General features: G+C 44.5%; 1 long non-coding RNA gene across 1 annotated transcript; it reads left to right on the top strand.

Moving 5' to 3' along the window:
- The first annotated feature begins 2,602 nt into the window (after positions 1 to 2,602).
- On the top strand, positions 2,603 to 9,917 carry LOC126541302 (uncharacterized). The gene is made up of 2 exons (XR_007601640.2): positions 2,603 to 2,987; positions 9,456 to 9,917. It is a non-coding gene; the product is annotated as an uncharacterized lncRNA (long non-coding RNA).
- Positions 9,918 to 17,375: the final 7,458 nt, after the last annotated feature.

The raw sequence follows: 17,375 nt of genomic DNA, 5'->3' as shown, positions 1-17,375 counted from the left end.
CGCTAGAGCTCGCTAGAGTTTCCGGATGTTATGGCGTAATGTTGGCGGCAGCTTCAGCTTCCAGCGTCAAAATGAAGAGCTACATTATTGTAAATTGCTGTGAGCTCACACAAGTGCCGGGGAATCCTGATTCCTCAGCCGGTCGATTGCTGCGGTGCTTTATTGGGCGTACTCAAATTTCGCCTGCTTGTTCGATTCAACCACGTATACCTTTTCTTTATTTTCTTGCATTCTTTCTTTTAATTTTCTTTCTTTCTTTTCTTTCCGATCCAGGTCAAACGAGCACATAGCTAATTCGACAGTTCTCATGCAGAGCAGCAGCCGTGTTCTCCGAAGTGAGAGGTTTCATATTTAATCTAAGCCTGAAGTGCACTATTTACTAATTCGGTTAGTCATTTTGTTGGTTGGCTGGTCAGGTGATTAGGTATATATCTGTCCAGAGTGGCCCCCAGTATTGTGCGAATCCTAGAGTTTCCGGCATGCTGCAAGTGGTTTGCGCGCGGCATGCTGCGCCGCGAGCCGTTCACCTGTTGCATCCACAAGGCACGTGCTTCAGACGCAACTTCGTATGCTGTCAAGTGACCTTAGCGCATTCATTTGATCATTTCGCGCTGTGCGATGGAAGTGCTGGTATGTCTGTCGAAATGTATTAGCCGTGAGTACAGATTACAGCGACCAGGGTTGTTGGAGAAGTATGGGAGAGGCCTTTGCACTGCAGTGGGCGTAACCAGGCTGATGATGATGATGATGATGATGATGACGACGATGACGATGATGACGACGACGACGACGACGACGGCAACGATGATGATGATGATGATGATGATGATGATGATGATGATGATGACATATTACAGCCGGCGTACTGGGCCATATAGCAGCGTGGTTTTCGAGGGCCGCAAAACAGGTGCGCAATCGTCGGGTGATTCCACGCCGAAGATGTACACCCCGTGCGTGTGGAAACTATTTCAGGCAGTTTTGGACGTACTTGCTGTCAGTTATACTTTATGTAGCTTCGACTCTTTCACACATAGCAGGCTCATATATTTTTTTTTAAGTCAAGCTTCATTTGTGAACTTTCTGGGGCTTTGCTAATGACCGCATCTTCTGCTGCCTTGGCGAATAGCTCGCAACGCACAGGGCATCATTCATGTAACGAATCCGCTTCTGTATACCACCCCTGTACAGTTGGGCTGGTGGCAAGCTCTGTTCTCTACGGAATTACGCAGTGAGACAAAATGCGCTGCCTAAATGTCCTCAATTGAACAGATGTATGGTCTGTAAAGTGTAATTCTATCATTAAAGTGAAGCTTTCTATATATGGCGCGCCTGCGCAGTCTATTGGGTCGATTATGAAGACAGCGCACTAGCAAAGTTGGCCGATTCCGGAGGTGGTTACTGAAAAATGGGCTAATCTCGGAGAAAGTGTAACCTATGGTCGCGTGGATCACCTTAGTCGCGCGGTGAACGAGGCAGCGTGTCAGTAAACAACCGCATACGCGAGAGTTGAACGAAAGACAGTGACATTGCTTAAACGCGAGTTTCTGGGTCAATAAATTGGGACACTACACATCTTCTTCCTGGAATGCTACTTCTCTTTCATTAAGTGTTAAGAAAAGGCGTGCTAATGCACTTGTCACCCGAAGTCAGATTATGAAACGCCTCAATAATTTCCCTCTCTGTCCTGTCTTGTGACTGCGTTAGAAATGTGGTGTGCGCAAATTCTGGTATGCACCCGCACCTTTTTCAATGTTCGTCTATAGCTGCCCTTCCGAGTGGTTCTTAATCGACAGCACGTGCTCTCTTGCCCTATCGTTGAAGTACCTTCCAGTCTGTCCTATCTAAATTTCATCACAACTCAAGAGGACCCTACACACGACATAAGAAACGCATTTGGTGAAACGAGTGACATGGCTCTTATCACAATGCCTATATGGTGCCTTTTCGACACACGCACACACACTTTTAGCTTCGCAAGCACATCAGGCATGATATCCGCACCCCTTTTCCTTATTTCCATCAGATGCGACCTTGGGGGTTCTTATGGTTCTTGCAGTGTAACTAGCTGAATTCCTCGTGGATTCTTAAAATTCACTCACAACGATCTGCAGTTCTTACATAATTAAATTACTAAGAAAGTCATAATTACACATACACTCTGAACTGTGTCTGGATATTCCCCCCATAGTGGGCCCTTCATTTCGAAAGCAAACATAAGCAAAGTAATTCGTTTGCTTCACCGTGAACACTGCGGGAGCCTTGTAACACGTGTGAAAATATGTAGCAGGCGAGGGTTCAGTATTTACCTCCAAAGCTCGGAATTGAGCCAGAAGCGTTAATCTTTCTAGGTTATCACCCATAACATGACCCCATTTCTTTTTTTTTAATACCTCAAGGGCACCGTGGGGGACATTACGGGAGGGGAGGGTACAGTCAAAACGAAAACAATAACAATGATAACCCGGTATAGTACCCGCTGAATTTCCAACGATTATGAACTCGGTATCACGTGCAGGGCTCTCAGCGCACTGGGAAACACAGGAGATTACGGAATATTTCCGAGTCCTTGTCTGAAAGAATATCTTTAAAAAAAACGAAAAAATAACGTAACTGATATATACACATTTACCAAGGTGTGCAGGTCGACTATAATGCCCCCCCCCCTTCCTTTTTTTATTGCTTTACACTAAATTTAATCTGAATGGTGGTTATAGTTTTCCAGGACAGTGTGCTAAACAGATGTTTCCATTCCTAGCCGCTCGAGACGCCTGTTGTTCAATACCGGATTTTCTGCTCATGCTTCACAATTATTCATGTGCTTGTTTCTTTGCGTCACTCATATAAAAGGGCACGATCCTTCATTAATAGAATTTTATCCCCACTAGGGCTGCGCACTGTTCCTCTTCCATTGCGCCCTCAACCGAAGCGTCCGACGAGTGGCGATGAGAAAGTTCAAGTCTAGCCAACTGTTCGACCGTTGTGTCCCGGTAAGCTTATCATTCTTATTTTTCTTTTGCATTACCCTGCTCATGTGCCTTTGCGATACGAATTGATTTTAGTCATTAGAGACGAACATTATTTTTAATACTAGCATCTTGGCAGATGAAACAAAGTGGCATAAAAAGAAGAACCGTTCAAGACTGCGTACTTTGTGGTTAACAAGTTTAGGAGCTTTTACGGTTCTTTCGCGATTTTCGCCAATCGCATGATATACAGGCCAAGTGGGGGTGGCCCTGCAAGAGAGAAAGAGAAAGCAAGGACAGGAAAGGCAGGGAGGTCAACCAGACGAGCACCCGGTTTGCTACCCTACACTGGGGTTGGGGGAAAGGGGAATATAAAGAGGGGGAAAAGGAGAGAGTAAGCACTGAGTGCGTGTGGGAGGATGCACGGGAACACTGTAAACCGTCTCTTAAGCTGGTGCATTTCAAGCGTTGTACTAGCGCACGAATTGCTTTTCGTGTCAGGGATGGGTGTGGCCACGGTCCTACAAATTCTTTTATCAATAGGGGGTCAGTGGAAGAAATGTAAAAGGAACAAATTGGTAAAGCGTTACGTTATTGGCAACTCCAGAATCCGTTACTTGTGTTGGCAACACTGTACATATAAACAAAGATGACTACACCATCTAGGTTCACGGCGGCTCTTTCGCTTGGTGCTGCGCTCCTGCGTTTCTCGTTCGTAGCGTCGAATCGAGGTGTTTCGTAGAAGTCGAAAGTGTCATTGCAGCCGATTACCTTACTTTAATCAGTCTCAAGGACTTGAGCGACGAAACTGCGGAAATTGTTGCGCTGTGTTTGTCAGCGTCCGGCATGCCCTGCGAACCGCACCAGATTTTTTTAAGTACAAAGAGCCTTTCAAACGAGCCGGAGCTTCAATAAAAGAGTGGAGCCGTTTTTGTGTAGCGGGCCTCCGAAAGGAGTAAGCACTTGTTCTCGGCGTCTCTCCACTGGTATAGGTACGATACGCGACTGTTTTCGACCTTCATAGGCAACTGCGCACTGCGACTCGTGTTGTAGGATATAGCATATAACATCTCACAGTGTACAGGCAGTGACGTCTGTCTTGCTTTCAGAAGCTAAATACGGATATTCTGCACTTAGGCTAAACACTGTAATGTTACCTGGTCAGCATGTCCTTGGATAAAAACAAATGAGAGTTCCGTTTGGGAGTCGGGGCCGCACCTTTGTTCTTATATTTAGCTGATACGCGTGATAAGGCCTTCTGCGTCCGATGACTGGTGCTTGTTCAGGCTTGCAGTACGCGGTGTTCGAGGCAAGGCTCGGGCTTGCGAGCGCAGCAGACACCCGCCGCCCGTAGAAATTCTCAAATCCTGTAGCGAAACGCGATAAGTTAACAACAATCAATCGGAGCAAGTGGAGTTTCTTCCAACAGGTTTCCAAAATTAGGCGAAAGTTTTCTTTGGGAAAAGCCACTTGTATTAGTGTGTGCATGATTGGGAAACCAACTGAACCAGTTGTAATGGAACTTAGTTGTCTGGGCATTGTCGGAAAGTGAACCGGCGGCGCTGTGCGCAGGTCGAACGCTCCTAAGCTGGAACGAGTGCTGTTTGCTGTTGCTTCTAAGTTTCTTAAAAGCAAATAAACTAGCAACTCAACTCGTTGTGCGAGAAAACAGCATCTTCTGATTGCACCCCTAAACTAAAGCATGCTATGAAAACGATATGTCGCCTCGCGGCATGACATCTGTCATGATCAACTTCAGACCTTCCGAGGCGGTTATCATTTCTCCTACCCTGCCTGCTGACAGAAGTACAGCAGCGCGAACAGTCCTGCTGCTTGAAGCATTAGTGGCACTAATGCTGGGGCAGAAAGCTATAAACGAACAAAACCAAATGGAGCTTAAACGTACATCACTATAATATAAAAGCGCCTGCCTAGACAAAGCACGCTCCGCGATTTGAAACACCAGCAAGATATTGAAAGCAATGTTCTACTCGCCTGGAAGAACGAAGTCCCGAGCGAGGTGTTTCGAACAAACCGCTGTAGCATCAGTCGTCACCTTTGCCGTATGCGAAGTTTCTCATCCAATGCGATACGCGTCGTCTACTTCTTTCGCGAAAGGATGAAATTATACATTGCTGTCTTTCCACCGCTATGACGTCCATAATGGTACACAAATCTTTCGACAGCTGTATATATTTTTTTCATTTTTCGGGCTTGTGCGCGGCGGCATCACGACCATTTGAGAACTACGAGGCATTCAGCGCTTGCCATGATAGGAGGCCTTCTTTCGCTTCAAGATTGAGCCTGGAAGAGCTGTTTCTCGGCGCGGCCGCTAGGGGCGAGCATTTAGTTGGAGTTGCCAATTAGCACCTTATAGGAGACGTACACAGTTCCGTAAAGAAAGAAAAGTGAACGAAAGAGCCTAAAAACACGCACCTGAGTTTACATCTACGCAAGACACATAACAACATACAACAATGGTAGACGTGAGGTATACACATACAACACGCTATACAATCTGTGGTATTCAATGAAAATATAATGGTACGGTCAACCGCGATACGTTTACTAAGAACCTAATATATTTGTTCTTTTTTTTTTTCAAAAAGGATTTTAAAACCCACAGGTGTTCTTTCCTGTAGCTCTATTGTTGGCCATTGGTCAAGAATTTATTTCATTGTGACATGTTTACGGTCTAACATTAAATCGGTCTAGGTCTAGCGGTATCGTGTCGGGGATTCGTGGTTATAAACAAAACACAGCGTTCGAGAAGAACATTGTGCGACTTCCTACTCGAGAACTGTGTTTTGTTTACAGTCGGAAACTACAGCCAATTAAGCCAGTTTGCAGTCCTAATTCCTAAACATTTATTTTTATAAGCACAACTATCAGTGAAAACAAAATGCGTCACTGACAACGTCAAAATAAAAGCTTGACATTGAAGCGACTGTTATTTTGACTGGCAGTATTAGTCACAGCGAACACTCATTAGATTGCCGAACAAGAGGTAGACAATTTTTATTATTATTATTATTATTATTCGAACGCTATACTATACTGATGTCTTTCTGGTTTCCCAACATGCAGCTGCAAGACGTCATGTCGCAACTCACATCATAAGAAGCCAACAAACAAAGACACCAAGGACAATACAGGGGAAACTACTTGTACTTACTAATTGAAATAAAGAAATTATATATTAATGGAATTGAAAGTGGATGAAAAAAACAACTTGCCGCAGGTGACGAACGATCCGACGTCTTCGCATTACGCGTGCGATGCTCTACCAACTGAGCTACCGCGCAAGGCAAGTTGTTTCTTCATCCACTTTCAATTCCATTAATTTATCATTTCTTTATTTCAATTAGTAAGTACAAGTAATTTCCCCTGTGTTGTCCTTGGTGTCTTTGTTTGTTGGCTTCTTATGATATGATAATTAAATATAGGGCCCCTCAGTTAACCCCCTTTCTTCTCGTTCATGTCACAAACCTGGTACTGGTAATTGGTACCTGGTACTCAATTACAAAATGTTAAGTAACTATGGTTTCTCGCTGGGAGTTCCGCACCGCTTTTCCCAGTTTAAGAATGGTGTCCTGGAATGGGGCAGTGTTTCGTCCGTACAGCAAAACAATGGGAGAAAAAGGGACGCTTCTGCGATGACGCCGCCAGGTGCGCGCTGCGATCGACCGGCGTGCTTAGCGTGCGAAATTTAAACATGTTATGCAAAAATTGTGCAAAACACACACACACACACACACACATACACACACATACACACACACACACACACACTCACACACACACACACACACACACACAAACACACACACACACACACACACACACACACACACACACACACACACACACACACGCACACACACACACAAACCACAGCAACCAATCAGCGAGCTCTCTACCTACATGCATGACCTCCGCGACAGTCATAACTGCGAATCGGGGAGGCCCTGTGTTGCACCATTATTTTTCGTCTAGCCAGCAATGACTCCAAGCTGCAGAGACCGGTGGCGCTGCAGTAGACCGGCGTGCTCTCATACAGATCTCTCATATCTCTCATACAAACATCCCTCATATCAAAATTTCTTGTACAAACAGGCGGGTACAGTAGTAGAGCAGCAGCTTCCAGGTTTATTTTATGTGGACGACATTGTGTTGCTAGCTAAGAAGCAAAGCGATTTGCAACGTCTGGCTAATATCTGTGGGCAGGAAGGTAACAATTTAAGTTTTAAATTTAGTGTTAGAAAATCAGGTGTTATGGTATTTAATGAAAACAGTGAACAGACAGTGGCGATGCAGGGCCAGGAAATACCTCGGGTAACAGAATATAAATACCTTGGTATATGGATAAACGAAGGCAATATATATATGGAAACACACGAAAAGACAATAACAGTGAAGGGGAAGAGAAATGCAGCCATAATGAAGCAGAGAGCGCTTTGGGGATACAATAGGTACGAGGTGCTCCGAGGTATGTGGAAAGGCGTAATGATTCCAGGACTTACTTTTGGAAATGCGGTTGTTCGCTTTAAATCAGGGGTACAATCAGGACTCGATGAGAACCAAAGGTCAGCGGGTCGGCTCGCATTGGGCGCTTACGGGAAGACTACAAATGAAGCTGTGCAGGGTGATATGGGCTGGACTAGTTTTGAAGTGAGGGAAGCTCGCAGTAAAATTGAGTATGAAGAACAATTGAGAAATATAGAAGAAAGTAAATGGGCTGGGAGAGTGTTCAGGTATCTGTACAGGAAAATATTGATTCACATTGGAGGAAAAGAACTAGGAAGCTTACCAGCAAGTATGTGGCCTGTAGGGTGGGCAACATAGCAACAAAGAAGGTCAAGCGGAAAGTCAGAGAGGCTCAAATAATCTCATAGGTGGCGGCAATGGAAAAGAAACCTGCCATGAGTAACTACTTAAGAGGAAAAAAACGTAATCAGGAAAGAAACCATTTATGATAATTCAAAGGGAAGCTCATTACTTTTCGAAGCAAGATCGGGGTGACTTAGAACGCGCACCTATAAAGCGAGATATAAGAAGGAAGAAGAAGCATGTGCTTGCTGTGGTAAAGCTAGGAAAACTATGGAGCATGTTTTATTAGAACATGAAGACGTCTACCCAGCGGCCGATTTAGGCCCCACTGGCCTCCTTGAAGCCCTTGGGTTCCGCGAGAGCAGTGGAAAAGTAAACATGTCCGCAGTAGGTATTAGTAAGAGAGGATTGGAGGATTGGTAGAAGAAAAGTAGGGAAATGACAAAAAAAATGGAGACGTGCAAAAGCACAGTTTGCAATAGGGGATGAGAAAATTTGGTTGTGGGAGTTCATCGTGTTTTTTTTTTATTGTTTAACTTAAGTAGGACATAAGGCAGTATAACATCTAGAGCTCGGTGGCGCAACCCACCGCCCTGTTCCAAAGGGGACGCTCCTAACGTCCATCCATCCATCCATCGTGCTCGAGTACCCTCGGCCGTCATCGCAAAAAGAGGCACGTTTTTACCGCCGGGCGAAAGCTGTCGACCCAATGTCGATTATGGAAGTATCCATGGTCTTTCTCTATGCGACCAAAGTCGTGCTCCCCTTGGCCCGTTTTCGCAACTGTTCGCTGTCGTTGGCAGTGTAATTAATTATTTTGCTGTCTGTTTGTTATTTGTCGCAGCATATTTACCTCTCTCTGTAGTGCGAAATTTGAAATATTACTGACAACATTTTTTGTGCGCGTGTCAATTGTGTGTCTGTGTGTGTGTATGTGTGTGTATGTGTGTGTTTGTCTGGACAGCTGCCATTACATTGTCTGTCGGTGACATATCAATGGTCTCTCGTTTCACTTTCAAAGCCATGATGAACTTGACACGCGTTTTCAACTGTTCGGCGTCATCGGTAGTCAATTATTGGCTGCGCTCTGGAGGGATCGAGGCTTATTACCGTAATTACGGATCCGACAGACATAAGAGTATAAAAGACAAAAGAAAACGACAGAAATTAACAAAAAGAAAAGGAAGAAACGAGAGGCCCAAGATGTTTGTGTCAGCAATGACAGGCTCTTCGAAATTCATTACTACGCTTTAGTCTTTTGCATTTTGCGTTGCTCTTAGACGTATATGGGCTGTCTGCGCACCATTCGAAACAAAACAACGCAACCAATAGGCTTGTGTTGGCACCTCGCGGACAAAAAAAAGAAAGCAAGAACAAAACAAGGTAAGACCACTGGGAGCGCGCAATTAGAAAAAAATTGATTCCCGCAAATCCCTTGCACTATAAGTATGAAAAAGAAGAATCGTCGCGTTTGGAGCTTTTGAGGTCAAGGTTCAGGTTTCAGGTTCGAGTCGAGGAAATTCATTAATAGTTCTTTGAACTGAAATGTCTGACGAGATTTACGAAACGCCCGGGTTAGACTGCGCAGGAAAAGAAAAATAAGCGTCGTTCGCTGCCCTTCCTCTTCTGATGTCTTACCACACCTGTCATTTCTTGACGCAGATGCAATGGCGGCGGAACAGCAACACCGAAGAACGCGGCAGTTCCTCTACGGTGAACTCCGACAGCCGCGTGATCGCCACCATCTTTGGCAAACGCGGAAGCCTGTCTTTCGCCTACGGGGAAGCTGCGGTGCACGACCCTATGGCGGGAAAGTTCACCAGCACTATAAACAGCAACCTAGCAAACACGCATGACACTTAGTGACGGCAGGTTACACGGGCTTGGGAACATTTCACCGAGTACACCAGGGCAGGTTCTCCTATTGATGTCGCTCTGCTTTGAAAAGTCTCAAAGTGGGCTGGTTAAATTATCTTTTTCTTGAACATAACCAATGCTTTCCTCTCTGCCAACACTTTTTCTTTCTCTTTGTTTATTTAAATGAAAGAAATTAATCATTTTCTTTACATAGAAATACTACTTCCATGCTCCGCAAACAGCAAATAAAATCGATAGAAAACATTGCGTGCAGCCTGTGACGACGTATGGAACACTACAATCATTTTCTTTTTTAGCTCCAAGAGATTTTCTTTCTCCTTTGAAAGAAATACTGTATATAGCTTCGTGCAACATTGTTATGTGCACCTTTAGAAGACGGGGAAAATTATCTGGATGAGAAACTGTAATGTCCAAATAGCTAAGTTCAATTATTTCCCTAAATAACATTTTAATTATTTGCTCTAGGGTACAATATGCTATTGCGAGATTAAAGCTAAGCAATGCTGGAGTTATATTCAGCTAGTAAAGATCCTAAGATCAACATCATTTTCGACATATTCATCATTAAAATGCGCTACGAAATACACTGGCGTTGCACTGCTTAGTTTCCAAGAACCGCCCCTTTAGCAGTCTGGAACAAACTTAACTGGAACGTCGTCGCACATTTTAACAGGTTCCGGGGACGGATATATGGCAAGCTGTAGTATTCTGAAACGGTTTCTGCTAAGTAAACATGATTTCACTGTACTGTGAAAACAAAAACAAATAATTTAACAAATAATTTTTTTGTCATGTACCTGTACTTTTAGTGCAAGTAATGTCCGCCCAACAGGCTGAATGGGCATGCCACTTACAAAAAAAGAAAGAAGGAAGTAAAAACGAAAGATGCACTCCGATTGTACAAAAAATATACACCTGGTATATTTTCTATATTTAAACCAGGTACCGGACCACATACCAAATAAATAAAAGAGCAACAGGCAGACACGACTTTTCGTACGAACCCGTTGGCTAGCTAGCGACCGAATTCCCTATCGACGTGGCATTTTTAGTGCTCCTTGTTCAATACTAATTTTAAATGTACCATTCCCGGTTCAAGCCAAAATAAGCACGCTTCCACTGCAGCGACATTAAAGGAAATAATAAAATAATAATGAAAAAAGCTGTCGCATATGCTGCAACTGGCGCCTTCTGTCACAAACACGCCGTTCATTGCGTTTCGCCGTTACAGCGAAAGATGGCGCCACCGTACCATCTCTGTAAAGTAAACGTTTCTTGTGCGATACCAACTACGTTGGACGCACCAAAATCAAATAAGCAAGCACGCAAACAAACACACAAGCAAACCAAACAAACAAGCAAGCAAACAATTACATTGCCGTTCGAGGCGCATCCCCACTGACGGCGCCACCGTCGTGCTGCTACAGTACCGACGCGCCCGCGCGCGAAGGGTCAATTCTTCAGGTTTGAGCGATAGCTATTTCGCTGCAAACGCGACCGAGTCAAGTGGACGCACTGTCACATCTCCACTCAGTCAGTTCTGCCAGAGGCCGGGCAGCGTTCTGTGGTTTCCGCTATTGGCATGGGCATTGCGCGCACACAGATTATCGTTCCTGCTGAGCTGCTTGTGCATACCATACCTTTGTGCGTACTTTGGCCACAGTGAAGCACTCAGTAAACGTCAAGCAGAATCCTATCTATAATCCTTTCCCTGGGAGCTGACAAACAACAACTGTTTTCCTTTAGCGCTTATCTCCTGCGCCGTTGGCGGCGCTGCTCATCAGGCCAAGCTTCTGAAACGCCTTCAGCGCCGCGTTAAACCTTGGTATCGCTTTCAATGCTGCACCTTCGGGCAAAAATGCCAATTTCTGACCAAAAGTGCCCAAAAGTGCCGCAGTTCATCCGCAGTTCGAATTTCCTCAAAAGAAAGAAAAAATGAAAGAAAAAGAAAGATTATACGTATCGCACACGTTATGCAAATTCGTTTAACCAGAACTTCGTCTGATTTTTTTTTAGGGGCGGGGCGAGGGGTAGTGAGGAGCACTGTTTTCATTTAGAGGTGCTTTGCAAGTATAGCACCCACGACAAAGTTCATCGAGTTTTCACCGGGAAACACCTCGCTCAACATAAATTTGTAGTTCTCCAAAAAAAAAAAAAAAGAAAGACGCAGACACGTCCTCAAGATACCATAGTCCATCGCACACACTGCACACTGAACCGAACTCGTTCTGCACAAAGTATTTCTCAGAGTATTTGCACGGCCACTCGTATTTGCTTGCATTTGTCTGTGTATACAGACCAGTTCCCTTACTATCTTATACGCTTTTTCGAATAAGCATGCTTTCGCGTTCCAAGCCATTCTTGGCGGGGTGCCGACGCTGCTCAGCTTCGCGTTTCTAGGCGAAATGTTCACCGCTTTCCTGGGAGTTCACCACCGCCTTTCGACACTGATCCCCTTGCCGTTTACGAGCCAGCATCGCTCACAAGTTCTAAACCATGTTTCGCTGCGCAGCGATCTTCCTGTTCCGCTGGAGGATTCTTAAAACCTAGCCGCTGTCTCTGACACCACTTAAAAGACGGATCAACACTTCTTTATTTTTCTAATCAAGTTTAATTCTCTCTCCATACTCAGTAAAAACTTCGGCCACTCCATTCTTTCTTATCCTCTCCCCCCCCCCCTCCTCCCCTTTTTCTTGATCCCGAGTCAGTGCTCGGTGTATAATGACCCTGGGTGCAACGCGTCGTGACGGCTTTTGAACACCTGCTGTTGACGCTCTCCCGTGCTGCCCACATGGTGCGCGTCAACAACCGTACTCGGGACTCTGTTCTGTCTATAGACACTTCCTGAGTTCGCGCTTTCAAACATCTCCCGTGGTCCTCTCATTATCCTGTTGCTTTGAACTCGTAGTGTGTTCTGGTGTTCCTTTAGTAAACTTCAGCAATCAACTCAACAGTGCCATAAGAAGGAATTTCATTCGTCGTGCTGTCAACGTTCGACATTGTGATCCATGCACATTCGAGACATTGAATTCATTTTAATCCAAAGCGCCCGCTTTACATTTTCGCATTCCTTTTCTTCGAATGTTAGAATATATGGCGTAGTGCACATGGTGTTTATGAGCTTTAAAATAGACCTCCTAGAAAGGTGTTATAATGTAGCTGTCGTCTGAGAGCTACATGTGCCCGCCATCATTCACACAAATCGGAAATGATTTCCCGTTTGAGTAATCTCTTCGCAGGACGAAATATATTATGTCCTGATGCAAGAGCCATCTATGCTGATAGGAAAGAACCCTCAGTGAGCTTGAGAAAAAAGAAAAATCTGTGCGAGGGGATCGGCAACAAAGAACCTAAGAAATGACTTCGCTGTCGAGCTTCGTCTACACTCGTCTCGATATATATATATATATATATATATATATATGTGTGTGTGTGTGTGTGTGTGTGTGTGTGTTTGTGTGTGTGCCGGTATTTGACTGCGTTTCTCAATAATACCTCTTATTTTAGTGCGGCATGTGTAAGTTCGCAGAGTAACGCATGCTCAAACAGTTCTTAGTTTTCGCTCATTTAAGAGCGGCCTGGTTGGGTGGACTTGCAAACATCCATCCGTGTTTTTTCCTTGCCCTTCGCCATTTCCCAGTTTTCTGCCTTTTTTCGCTGAAAAGAGAGCAAATTTTCGCCATTTGACATTCAGGGAGCAGGAATTTGCGATTCATACATGAATTTGCGTAAAGGATTCACTATTTTCATATGCTCAGAAAAAAATTGAGTATGAGCTATTTAACACGGCACCAACGGGACATCATCAGTGCTTCGCGGCGTTGCTTCGAACGACGTAGCGTAAAGTTCACGCAGCTCCATCATAGATGGCGCTTTGTGTACGCGTGCCGCTCCAACACCTAAAGCGCGGCTCTTTTGAGAGACTACACAGGTAACTGAGCGGCAATAATGCTGCATAACCGCCTGCGCTATGAGGTCTTATCTCGTTGTTTACACTACCAGCGATTGTCATTAGACAGCTGCCTTTTATGCGTGAAGCTTAGAAGAAGAGAAAGGAACGTTTTATACACGACTTTAGTCTAAGTAACACTACAAGCAAACACATGGACAAGAATGCAAGAAATAACGGGACAAGCGTTGTCATGTCCCTTATTTCCATTCTTGTCCGCGTGTTTGCGCTGTGTTACGTCAAGTCAAGCAGCACCCACTAACCTAAATGTCAGTTATTTCTGACGAATTTATGTACGCGATTGGATCATTTTTATTTAAGTACCTCAAAGTACCCCTGTTCCGGAGTTTCACATGAGGAACGGTTAAGCTACATAGAAACAATTCATCAGCCATGCAGCCGGCAACGTCCACTGAGGGACAGCAACACAAGACTCTGCTCAACAAAGCAAGTCACAAAGACCAAGCTAAGCATTTCATAAATAGTAGTGAAAGGCTAGCTTCAGTCACAAAATATACCGCAGAAATATGAATAAGGAATGAGACATAAGGCTGCAGTGTGTGCGTTGTTGCGCTTTCTCGTTGTGAGAATATGGGAAAAAAAGCTGGAAAACCTTGACGTCACTTTCATCCTGCAGCTAACAGGTTCATCGTCTTTGTAGTAACAATGACACGCAGAAAGATCCGTGAGGCGTCCAGACTGGCAAAGAGATAGACAGGACAAGGGTAACGAATGCTGACGGTGCCAATCCTGCAACATTCAAGGTTTCTGAAACTTCCAATCGCATTGAAGCCTCACTGCCATTGAAGCCTCATTGAGATCGCATGAAGAGAACACGAGAAAATAAATATAACATTTAAAAAACCGAACAAATGAAGTCCCGATATAGAAAGGTCAAACAGCATGTATGCAAAGACCTGAGGAGCGTAGGTGGAGCAGCACGGCCTTTCTTGGGTTGGAATACGCCCCCGTTTCTGTGCTGAGGACCACGGAAATCACTTGTCTAAATGTATCAAGTAATGTGTTCGCTGCTAATCGAGCTGTGGTTTATCGCAAACAGTGACAGGGTCCGACCTTAGAAGTTTACAGTTTGCTGGCACACCCCTCGGTTCTTTTATTTCAACGTGGCTGCGCTCACAAATAAATAAATAAATAAATAAAGATGCAGCGGACTTGAGCGATTTCTTCGGCTTTGAACTCATTTAGTATATTTAGTATTTCTCATTTCTCAGTTCATTTAGTATTCTCTCTCTCCCTCTGCCTCTCTTTGTTCGCAAAATTTGTCGCAAGGCATATGTACTAAAAGATCAACAAAAGGTCATCAAACAAATACAAGCAGCCCATTTGATGCAGGTAGTGCTGCAGTGAGTTATCCAACAGGTAAAGTCATATGGAATATTTCGCCTTAGCTTGGCCTTGCCTGACAAACTTGTGCCTAATATGTTGAGAAATCGGGACACAGCCACAAAAGGCGATCAATTTCTTCCATAGACACCGCCGGCGGGCACCTGCCACACGTTGTAGGGTTGTCACTTGGAGATCACCAGGCGCAGGTGACCGCAGGTATCAGGGCTAAGTCAGCCCGAAGCCTCCGAAGACAAACTTCCTTCACACTGGAAAACCTGCGTGGAGGGAAGCTGACACATTCCCACAGGAAAGGCCGCCATCTTACTCTTGCTTGCTGGCTTTCACCTCAAAACACTTCGCTCTTTCACTAGGGAATCTTCGTTGGAGTGGGGAATAAGTGTGGTCGTAGAACAATCTGTTAAATTTAGGTAAGAAAAGTATTAAATGTTCTTTAGAATAGTTAAAAGATTATCATAAATTATGAGATATTAGAGAAAGAGAATTGTTGTTCAGATAATTAAGTAATCACTTTATTTTCTTTGTGATGTACGCAAATTTCTTTATGCGATATACTGAAGCATTTTCCGGAATTCAAAATACTTGAAGAGACGATTCCAAGACTTCCCGTGTGAAGGTAGGTTAGATTTATTAACAGCAAATATGCAGCTTTCCAGTACCCTACGTTCGCCTCTGTTTGGCCGAAGGCTTATGCTATTTTTTATTTATATTTTTGTTCAGGGAGCGCGGACCAACACATTACTATTTGAATTTATTTGATTCAGATAGTGTTATTGGGCAGGAATCTTATTTTATTTTTCTTTGTTTTTATGGTGAGGTTACCATGTGTTCAATGTAACAAGTGCTAGAAGCTGTGTAGAACAGTCATATTTTGTACTTCCTTTATTTATTATGACACTGTACAAGCATCTGCGTGCCCGACGTGTTGGCAGAGTGGCATTTGAGATTACCTTGAAACACAAAATTTCCTTACACAATTTTCGGAATTCATTGTTTGTGCAAATCAATGAAGTAGCTGCCGAGGAGGCTATTGTTGTGTCAAAGGCTTCTTTTTTCAGGCTTGATGAGTCGTCCTAAAATCCTGGTTGGAGATTGATCAACACTAAGGCCAAAATCTGCAACTCATGTGGCGAGCGAAGTGATGCAGTGCTACCTATATGAAATCTGAGCGAGTCCCTTTCCCTGTACATTTGCAGTGCTGCTATATACATCGGGCGCTTGGTGGCTGTGAAGCCAGTGAGCTACTATGTAACAAACTATGTGACGTAATCTTTGCGACGTCGTTCTTGGTACCGACACCGTCGAAGCTTTCTTTGTTGCTTTCCGCCAATCACCAGATTCTGGGGACATACTCTACGTGCCATGTTTGAGGCTGACCATCATTATCGTCATGTACATCTCTTTCCTGTCGTCTATGGTGTCTTCACGATAATGACAACGAAGGATTGCGCGCCAACATACTGTCATTCTGTCAGGAGCAATTTCTATGCGATGCACACATTGTCAACCTCGTCCTGTACAGCACTGCTTGTTCTAGCCATGGAAACACAATCACAGATGCCTATGCTCTGTACCTGTGCAACATAAAACCTTGCAGTAATTGTCTATCGCTAAATTTGCGCGATTCCATGCAATAAAGAAATAGAAACGGCCGTAGTTTCGCCCGAAAGGTGGAGCAGCAATTGCGATAGCAAATTAGCGAACAGCTATACGAAGAAAGGATAGTAGTTTTATCGCCCGTATAAACTTGTAAACATTCGCTTACTAAACTAACAAGCATGTTGTGACGCGCGCACAAGCAAACATGAACAGAGGGGCCCTATAACGTAAAACTATTCCAATAAGTTTCTATTCCAATCTCCTGACGTCAAATTTGCGTAACCACCGACGCAAGCACCGGGCGGTCACCCGCAGGGTTGTCTGAACAGACCAATCAAACGCTCTCCTCGTTCATAGGAGCTCACTTTTGTTTGCTTGATAAACGAATAACATTGCCTACACTGAGCGGCTTGTCGTATCTAATTGGCTGACAAGAGGCGAGGAGAACGCTCAAGTGGAGAGGGATTCACTGGGGCAGAGCCAGTGCACTGAAAATCGATAACCGGATGAAGAGGGTGGTGCCGGCGTCTGCGATTGGTCGGCTTTCCCTTACTCAGCTTGTGGTGGCTGGTCGAAAATGCAACGGAAGCTTAAGGATGGCGCTAAAACTGACCCTCAGCAAAGAAGAGTTGGCAGAATGAGGTGGTAAACGTGCCGAAAGGGCTCGAAAACGTTACACGGCCACGCAAGAAGCTTTATTATACGCAAATACACCCATGCTCTCCGGCAGGTGCGAGTAGCCAGCGTCTCAGCGATCGGCGGCAGCCATCTTTTATTCCTTTCGGAAAGGA

The sequence above is a fragment of the Dermacentor andersoni genome, chromosome 2 (genome assembly GCF_023375885.2).
Source record: "Dermacentor andersoni chromosome 2, qqDerAnde1_hic_scaffold, whole genome shotgun sequence".
In the NCBI taxonomy this organism is placed as follows: Eukaryota; Metazoa; Arthropoda; class Arachnida; order Ixodida; family Ixodidae; genus Dermacentor; species Dermacentor andersoni.
This window is presented reverse-complemented; position numbering and strand designations above follow the sequence as displayed.